Source organism: Papaver somniferum, chromosome 6 (assembly GCF_003573695.1).
Source record: "Papaver somniferum cultivar HN1 chromosome 6, ASM357369v1, whole genome shotgun sequence".
Taxonomy (NCBI): domain Eukaryota; kingdom Viridiplantae; phylum Streptophyta; class Magnoliopsida; order Ranunculales; family Papaveraceae; genus Papaver; species Papaver somniferum.
The window spans coordinates 87,702,463-87,713,178 of NC_039363.1; positions in this window are offsets into that span (position 1 = coordinate 87,702,463).

Sequence of the window (10,716 nt, forward strand, 5' to 3'; positions counted from 1 at the left end):
GGGGTTAGTAATGGCAGGGTACGTTTTGTTGTGACTTGTATAAATAGGTCTCACTCATTCCTACCAAAAGACAAGTTTTGGTCAGGAGAACAATACAACATCCAGAAATCATCTGATAGCTTTTTCATTCAGCTAGGCAGTTCAATTTTCTGATACAAGTCACAAAACACCCACACTTCCAGAACGACGATTCTGGTCTCAACACTTTCTTCGCTTCCCTCCCTAAGACCAACCCTTCTCCTTCACTTTGTGACCGAAGCAAGTCTGGAACGGCCATTTCTTGGTTTAGGCCATATTTGTACAACTGATCTCTCGAATCAAAAGTACTCCCGTGCAGTACATTGTTTAGGTTTTAGACTCGTTTCTCATTCACACACACTAATTTACCAAAACCGGCAGAAAAAAATTTCACCTACAAACAGTTGGTGACCACAGTGGGAGATTAATCTCTCAGTTGCAATACCAATTTCCAATTTCACTTTTCGACCCCAATTCTCAGATGATGGTCGGTCTTAGAGCTGAATCCATGATCCCAAACTCCGCTCGGTCTCTGGATAATGGTGATGTTCTCTCTCCCAACATGACACCTAATGGCGCAACCTATGGGGAAATCCCAAGGTTGGCCGAATTGGCACGGGTTCAGGAGATCCACACAAGGAACATGGAACTGATGAAGGAAGCGATCAACAACATACTCAACTTTCTTATCATCCTGACATCGAATCTGAGTGATTCGCCCATCCCGGAAACTCCAAGACTGGGTACTGACGTCTCGGATGATCGCTCTCAAGTTAGCAGCTTCACTACCAATCAGAAACAGGTAGACCAGGAGGCAGCCGCGTTGGTGTAAAACTTGTGTGAACTTCTACACCTTTCAAAAAACCAGCGAGAAGAAACATTTGCTGCTATCAATCAAATAGCCCTAGACGCATGTTTGGTTCCTTTACGCCCAGAAACTTCAAAGATGTCAGAGATGTCCGTCAACAATGTTACATTTACTGAAGACGACATGATGGAAGAAGAAGGACATAACCGGGCTCTACATGTCACCTCCCGCATCAAGGATGTGGAGTTCAAAAGGGCCCTCATAGACACAGGAGCGTCCTCCAATGTCATTACCCTTAGAATGCTCAGGACAGACAAGGTGCGGCCGAGCGAAGTCGTACGGCAGCCTACCATGATGACAGATTTCGAAGGCAACCAAACCAGCACGTATGGATACATCAACCTAAATTTTTCAGTGGGACCAGTCCAGTCAAAGATGAAGTTCGAAGTAATCGAAAAAGAGCCAGAGTACCACATGATATTGGGAAGATCGTGGCTCCACGACAACAGGGTCATTCCTTCGACATATCACCAGTACCTGAAGACCATGTTGAACGGAGAAGTCATCTGCATCCCCGCATCATTATCTCCTTATGCACCAATCTGTGGTATGGAGATATTCGAACCAAAGAAAAATTCGCGGGGTCCAGCAGGTAAGGTTCGCTACACTTCACTACCGACGTGGGCGTCAATCGACGTGGGCGTCAATCATTTCACAAAGAAGCTCGATCTCACGCAATCCCTCCAAAGGAAAAGCACGCAAGTTTTTCGTCGTCAAGCGAAAATCTAGCTCATTCTCATGTCAAGCGGGAGCGGGCTTTTATCGCAAGTCGTGATAAAAAGGGAAAACCGTATATCGGCGCCGCTGTTAGCAATTAAAAGGGGAGACTACCGCCCAGTATATCTTCCCAATAGAATGCAATCACATCACTAAGCCACAAGAGGAAGTGCCAGATGCACCTCGACAACTACAAGACGGAACCAACTCCACCACGGATGAACTTGAAGTTTTCAATATCGGAAGCGAGGAATATACGCGGCCTGTCTCAATCAGCTCGGCTCTATGTGCGTACGAGCGTGCGACACTTGTGGACCTTTTTAGGGAATATCAATATGTGTTCGCATGGACATACAAGGAAATGCCTGGTTTGGATGAGAAGCTGGTCACTAATCATATACATATAATACCCGGATCCAAACCAGTCAAACAATCTCCGAGACAGTTCAGACACGATGTGGAGGAACAAATCAAGATAGAAATTCAAAAACTTCGATCCGTCGGTTTTATCAAACCCATCCACCATCCCACCTGGTTGGCCAACGTGGTTCCAGTGAAGAAGAAGAGCGTCCAAATCAGGTGATGTGTTGATTTTAGGGACCTAAAAAAATGCTTCCCCAAGGACGATTTTCCTCTTCCAAACATTGACATGCTGGTAGACGCCACCAGTGGACACTGTATCTTCTCTTTTACGGACAGATACAGTGGCTACAATCAAATAAAGATGTACGATCACGACGCAAGTAAAACAACTTTTCGAACTCTTCTCGGGAACTTTTACTATACTGTGATGCCTTTCGGCTTGAAAAATGCCGACGCCACCTACCAACGCGCCATGACCACTATTTTCCATGACATGATGCACAAACAAGTTGAAGATTATGTAGACGACATAGTGGTTAAATCAAAAACTCGGGCGGCTCATGCAGAGGTGTTGCGACAGGTATTTGAAAGGTGTCGCGAATACAAACTGAAGATGAACCCGTTGAAGTGTGCCCTTGGTGTTTCTTCAGGAAAATTCCTAGGTTTCCAGGTGACCGCCGAGGGAATCAAAGTCGTTCCAGTTAAAACCCAAGCCATCCTCACGATACCGCCCCCGTGGACCGTAAAAGATCTCCAGAGCTTCATGGATAAGGTAAACTACATTCGACGTTTTATCCTGGGTTTAGCTCAGCTTGTCGCTTCATTTACCCCTTTGCTAAAAAATAGAGCAAGCTTCGTCTGGACTTCACTACAACAAGAGTCGTTTCGGAAGATTCAACAAATATTGTCATCCCCAGCCATCATGAAATCCCCGATACAAGGAAGACCGTTGTGCCTCTACACTGCCTTTAGTAACACTGTTGTTGGAGCCCTTCTCGCCCAAGAAGATGACGAAGGAATTGATCACCCTATATACTACTTCAGTCGAACTTTGAGAGATACCGAACTCATATATCCCAAAGCAGAAAAAGCGTGCCTAGCCTTGATTCACTCTATCCAAAAGTTTAGGCATTATCTGCTCTCAAACAAAGTGGTGCTGATATCTAAGTATGATCCTGTGAAGTTTCTGCTTTCAAAACCTGCCCTGATAGGAAGATCAACCAAATGCCTCCTCCAAATGTCAGAATTTGATATAACGTATGCTTCCCCAAGAGCTATCAAAGGACAAGCAGTTGCGGATTTGCTAGCAGCTTTCCTAGGAGAGAACACCACAGCGCTACGCGAGGACCTTCCTGGAGATTTTCCGGAAATTTATTTTGTCAAAGAAGAAGCATGGTTATTGTTTTTTGATGGCTCTACCACCCCTAGCAGTAATACCGGAGGAGCAGGCATGGTTCTAGTATCCCCAACGGGTGATGTCTTCTCGCATTCCTTTAAGCTAGACTTTCATTGCACCAACAATTCAGCAGAATATGGGGCCTTTCTCATAGGATTGTCATTAGCCAAACAAGCCGGAGCCACGCGTCTGTAAATAAGAGGTGATTCTAAATTACTGGTCAACCAGATGAATGGAGTGTACACACTGAAGGAAGTGACATTGGGCCCATATAGATCTGAGGTGCAAAGGCTGCTAAATTACTTCGCCGATGTGACCATAACACATGTTTGCCGCGGCAGCAACAAAAATGTTGATTGCCTAGCCACGTTAGCATCAAAGCTGCAGTTCGAAGGTTTAGAGGAAACCTTGACAGTGTAGAGACGAACCATAGCTTCGACATGACTCTCGCAACCTGAGGAGACTGAGGACAACGACTGGAGAACACCGATTATCCAAGAGCTTAACAGCTCTCTCTCCCAAGGAAATATCAGTCTCAAGACCTTGTTAAACTTCTTCATGCTTCACGGGATGTTGTAACACCGGAACTCAGATGGTTCCCTGTCAAGGTTCCTCGGAGACAAAGAGGCACATCAACAGGTTAACCGTATTCATAGCGAAATTAGAGGACAAACATTGGTGGTAACACTTTATCGTCGCCTGCAACGCCTTGGATAATACTGGACAGAGATGGAGACTCAATCTCAATTTCTCCAAGGATCTCGCTCCAATTTCCAAGCACCGCCACATAAATTGGAAATTTGTTCTGTTGACCATGCTGGGGACTGACAAAAACCGTACATCAGTTATCTTCGCGACGACATACTCCCTGCAACAAAGAAAGACGCAACCAAGATGAAAAAAGATCCAAGAGATTCATATTCCATGAATGAATCTTGTATCGAAAAAGTTTTGGAGGAGATTTGTTACGATGCCTGGACGAGGCAGAAATCCCAATCATGCTGAAAGAAATGCACGAAGGCGAGCACCAAGGAAAAAAGAAGTTGTTTCTCCTAATACATGAGCGATACTACTGGCCGACCATGGAAGACGATGCAGCTGCTTTTGTTCAAAGATGCCACAAATGTCATGGAAATCTTATCCATGCACCCTCTACTCCCCTACATTCGGTAAGTAGTCCGTGGCCGTTTTATAGCTGGGGACTCGATATCATTAGGAAAATCAACCCACCGTCATCAAAACATCATGAGTATATAATAACAGCAACGGAGTATTTCACCAAATGGGTCAAAGCCATCCCTTTACGAGGGATTACTGGAGCCACAATTGCAACGTTCATTAAGGAATATATCATTTGTCATTTTGGCGTCCCCAAACACATCATCACCGACAACGGCACTCCTTTTGCCAACAAGAAGGTACGGGAGTTATTTGAAGAATATGGAATTAAACAAGTCTTCTCCACTATTTACTACCCCTAAGGGAATGGGCAGGCCGAAAGCACCAACGAAACTCTAATTCGAATCCTCAGCCGGACAGTGCACGATATCCCTCGTACATGGCACGAACAACTGCCAATGGGGCTTTGGGCATATCGGGCATCACCAAGGAGCTCTACTGGCGCCTCCCCCTATTTCCTCGTCTACGCCGCAGACGCCATTCTCCCGGCAGAAATTAAAATCCCATCATCTAGGATCATCAAAGAAAGCGGAGTTCAATGGAATGAAGCCGAAACAACAAATGCCAGGGTAGCGGAGCTAGACACTTTGGATTCCAGAAGAGCTAAAGCAGAGGATCGCGCGCAAGCATACATAAATAGAATTTCCTGAGCGTACGACAAAGATGTGAAACCTAGAGTTTTTCAATTAAGGAATCTGGTGTTGAAGACCGCCAAACACATCCAACAAGACATGTCAACACCAAAATTCTCCCCAAAATGGGAAGGGCCTTATGTGGTCACCAAAGCATATAACAGTGGATACTACAAGGTTGTCAAGAAAGATGGAGGCAGATTGGAAACAACCATCAATGGAAAATGGCTCAAGGCATATTACGCCTAACCCTTAGTCCACCTCTCGCCGTCTCATAGCACGGCTGTCCAGGCCTTTTTTTTGTTTCCTTCACATCCCAGTTGTTGAATTTCATTTAGTCGATGCATATTAATGAAAATTATCTTATTTCTCCAAAAACCAGTACAAAAAAAATACATATGTTAGAAACCGGAAAGAAAGCCAGGCGTCTCACAACTACATAACTCAGAAAAACCCGTCCAATAGATTGTAGTTCCTTGAAAGCATCATCTTCAACTTGTTTTGATATCTTTCAGTCCTACTCTTCAAGTCCTGGATAGCCCTTCCCACCTTTTGGGATTCCATGTCCAGAGCCTTCTCCTCTTCCAAAATGGCTTTTGTGGCAGGAACGACGTTGGCAAGAATACTGGCTCTCCCAACCATCACAATGTCAAGGCGATTCCGCAACCAACTTACATTAAACTCAAGCGATTCACAGGTAGACACCATGTTTTCCCACCTTTCAATAGTTGATTCCGTGACGTCGCGGATGGATGTGCCTTCCATTTCAACAATCATAGGAAGGAGACAATTCACTGTGGTAACCAAAGCCGACGAACAATGATTCACCATGTTCCTGGTGGCAATGTGGCCATATATTCTCCATATTTTCGTATACAGAGTCACGAATTCCTTTCGCACTGAGAATTTACCGATGCTTCGGTAGCTAGAAGATAAACACTTCATGTGGATTTCAAATGACAAGCCTGTATTGGGATATTCATGGCAAGAGATACCCAAATCAGCATTTTCCATATCAGCAGCGGTCGATGTTCTCGGGTTTGAAGAAAAAGGGGCGGTCAGATCATCATCATCAACGACGGTCACACATGTCCCAGTTGGATGTCTCTGCGCAAAAGAAAGTCTTCCTTCGTAATTCGCCAACAATAATAAACAAATATCTAATGGTTAACGAAAGCATACAGGTATGATCTTCTTGACTCGGATAATCCGGATGGAGGAATTGTCGCAAGAGCCAGACCGCCTGCGCTTGACTGAAGAATCTGGACGGCTCGAGGATGATTCACTTCTGCTCGACATGATGAAAGAAATATGGATTCAACAGAGAAACCTCTGCCTTGAACTGGGAAGGATGATACAGTTTCACCAGCATATATACTGCGGAAACCCTAGAGAGAAACAGATGCTGAGCAAACACGATGAGTCTACATGACAGCCGAAAAATTAGCCTCAATGAAATCTCTCGTCGAAACCCTAATGAATAAAAAGAGAAAAAACGGTCAAACATTCAAAGGAGGAATACGTTTCCTATCTCGGGACCCTGGCGTGGACGCATACCTGGAATGTATTCTCCTTTCCACAGAGGCATTAACCGTGCAAGAAGACGTCCAAGACAAGCCAGCGCCGACGGCTCCACTCCAAGATAGACGCGCCACCCGCCATGCCAAGATAGCCGCACCCATCCTCTACTCCAGCTAGCAGCGCCATCCTAGCCGTTCAAATCAGCGCCATCTTCACCAAGCCAACGGAGCCATCTTAGCCGTTCAAAGCAGCACCATCTCCACCAACCCAAAGCCGGAGCCAACAGTCTGCGTCCCAAGCCAATGCCATCAGTCCGCGTCCCAGCCATCAATCCTCTCCATGACCAATGCCATCAGTCTGATCCATGGCCAGCGCCAGCAGTCTGCTCTATGTCCAGCGCCAGCAGTCCGCTCCATAGCCAGCGCTATCTACCTTTCTGCGCCAACCAGTGCCCATTCCGCGGACCAGGTTGCAGTGTCACCTCTGCCGATCAACAAGCCAAAGATGCAACGCTGATGCCAACATCCCATGGCCTAGACGAATTTATACAAATCCACCAATGCAAGGGTCACAAATTCCTCAGGCCTCCCGACAAAGGTTAGCCAAATATTCCTGACAATCCCTTCATGACTTGCCGTTTCGATTTTATTCTTGTCCATCACCATCTTATGCTTACCCCGCAACAATGTCACTGTTCCGAGCTAAGCAGGGGACTTAATGTTGATGGTGGTTTTTATCTTAGGGTTAAATTCGTAAAACCTTGCACCTGACGTCACTCTGCAAGGAAATGGTGTCGTGAGTGCTAACCTCTCCACCAACATATTTGTTGAGCCATTCAATATATTTACATGAAATTTATCCAGATTGGGGAATGTAGCAACCATCCCAAACACTCTGTAAATTTCGGCACCTCGCCAATACAAGACTCATTGAGTACTTTCCTGTGTTATGTTCCCCAGAAGAACCCTTAATATCGTTATGGCATGACGGATTTGTGTTCACTCACATCGGAGTAGCATGAACCTCCAAGTACCAAAGTTAAGGCCATTGCACGAAATGCTCAGACGGAAAGGACACTGCATTCTGTAGATAAGGATTTTTATGGCAGCATACAAAGTCCAGGCAATTATTGTGATAACTCAAGAAAAACTCATAAACCCGACTAATTTGCAAAATTAGGGTTTCGCGCCCCGCGCAGTACACTAGACCCCGTTGGTCGGAGAACTATGCTTAGCCAAACTAGGCGATTAAATTCGCCACAACACACTGGAAGTGTGGCCACGCCCTAGCTGGACGGCCCCACTTCCCATCGACCAATCAGGTCCCTTTAAATCCGCCACACTCACACATAACTGTATCCACGCCCATGCTTGGTCGACCCTCTTACATTAACCAATCAGGTTGCTTCAAACTCGCCATAACGTTGAAAAGGAGGAAACCACGTCAGATGGTCACAAAGCCAATTGGCTTCCCAAAACCCGCGCCAAACACGCGTGCTAGACGCACATGCCAAGTAGAATGCCAAACTCGCCAAAGGCGCATGCCATGCGCACATGCCGAGCAGCATGCCAAACCCGCCAAACACGCGTGCCAGACGCACATGCCAATCGGCATGCCAAACATGCCAAGCAGAATGAAAACTCGCCAAACGCGCATGCCAAGCGCATATGCCAATCGGCATGCCAAACCCGCCAAACATGCGGGCCAGACGCACATGCCGGGCAGCATGCCAAACCCGCCAAACACGCGTGCCAGACGCACATGCTAATCGGCATGCCAAACATGCCAAGCAGCATGCCAAACCCTCCAAACGCGCATGCCAGACGCACATGCCAATTGGCATGCCAAACATGTCAAGCAGCATGCCAAACGCGAATACCAGGCGCACATGCCAATCGGCATGCCTAACTTGCCAAACGCGCATGCCAGGTGCACATGCCAAACGGCATTCCTTATACGCTAATTAGGGTTTCGACATGCTAAACCCTAATTTAGACAAAGTTTCCAGGCGCCGACAGAAGGTAGCCGTAATCAACGACTATCCTTCCTCATGAGATGCAATCTCGGCCTTCCAAGTTCGTTACCGAGCTGACATACTTGTGGCAACTTTCAGGCGACCAGCCGCCTAAAATTAATGGCCATGGCTACGCCAAGCGCCACTTGCACCACCGTGTCATTGGCATGCACGAGCCACGCCATCCATGCCGCATTGCTACTGGCGTTCACCAAAAAAGCCACTGCGCCATCTTCATGCGCCAACACAAGGTAGCCACAATCAATGACTACCCTTATTTCATAATATGCGATCTCAGCCATCGAAGTTCGCCACTAAGACGACGAGCTTGTGGCAAGTTTTAGGCGACCATACAAGACGAGCCTAATAGCATCACATGCTGTTTACCTGCGGCAAGCCTCTCAATTTCAACTTTCCACACGTAGAAAAGTGCTACATGTTTTCCACGAAAACACTCGAGACATCAAAACATGTGACAAAATGGGGGATACTCATTAGGTATTTGTCTGGCGGTTTACAGCGTGCGACATGCAATACGCCTGTTACAATAAAGTGTCATAAAGAGGGGAGGTTAGTAATGGAAAGAAGTAATAGTGAAACGTATCTTTCATTATGGAAACATCAATTCCAGGCGTTATCCGTTACTCCCTTCTTCCACTACTCAATCGTTTACACTTCCTACGAGACCAGGGTACGTTTTATTGTGACTTGTATAAATAGGTCTCACCTATTTCCACCAAAAGACAAGTTTTGGTCAGGAGAACAATACAATATCCAGAAATCATCTGATAGCTTTTTCATTCAGCTAGGCAGTCCAATTTTCTGATACAAGTCACAAGACACCCACGCTTCCAGAACGACGATTCTGGTTTCAACACTTTCTTCTCTTCCCTCCATAAGACCAACCCTTCTCCTTCACTTTGTGACCGAAGCAAGTCTGGAACGGCCATTTCTTGGTTTAGGCAAGATTTGTACATATTAATATCTCGAATCAAAAGTACTCCCGTGCAGTATATTGTTTAGGGTTTATACTCGTTTCTCATTCACACACACGAATTTACCAAAACCGGCATAAACAGTTTTCACCTACAAACAGAAGTCTATACCAGAGGTGGCAAATTTATCAGAAGAGAACAAGATAATATGAGTTTTCTCAGCTCGGACTATAAAATATACTCAGCTGGACAGACCTCAGGAGAAAGAGAGTTCTCTCGTCCAGGTCCCCAAACCAGCAATCGAAAAGGGAAAACTTCATAGAAGAGTCCGAGATAAAATGGAAAGAAAAGTCCAAGAAATTTCTAAAGATGAATGAAGTGATACTCCAATACATGGAAGATAAACCGTTCTTCCTACCACCAAGAAGGCTGAGAACATATGGCAAAGGAAATTCATATTGCTCTTATCATGAAACAAATGGGCATCTCACCAATAACTGCAAAAACCCTTATAAGGTTCATTAAAACCATGGAACGAGAAGGACGTCTGAAAGAGTTCATACTTCAAGAACAAGGGAACAAGGGGAAGGCTCCGACAGTGCTGGTCAAAGGGTGTATCAACATGACACACTCAGTAGTGGCTGAGACAGACTTACCGCAAGGTCCCACTAATAGAAAAATAAAATACCGAGAACTAAATGTCATAGGTCTCTACCATAGCTGCGAAAGATTTCTCATACCGCCAGATGACATAAGGTTCACAAAGTATCCAGGACCTAGATGGGGTCACTTTTCCACATTCTGATGCACTGGTGGTAGAGCTCATCATAGATGGTTGGGGCTGTCGAAAGATCCTAATTGACCAAGGATCCACGTGTGATATCATATATCTTTAACCAGCTGAGCAGATGAAGCTGACACGAGATGATGCCCTAAAAAGCGATGGTTCAGCTATAGTGGGCTTCAATGGCTCAAAAATTATCTCATGGAAGAAATTGCTCTCACGGTTGAAGATAACCCGATCAAAATGAGGGGTTTCATGGTGCTCAAAAGCATATCCCCATACAATGTCA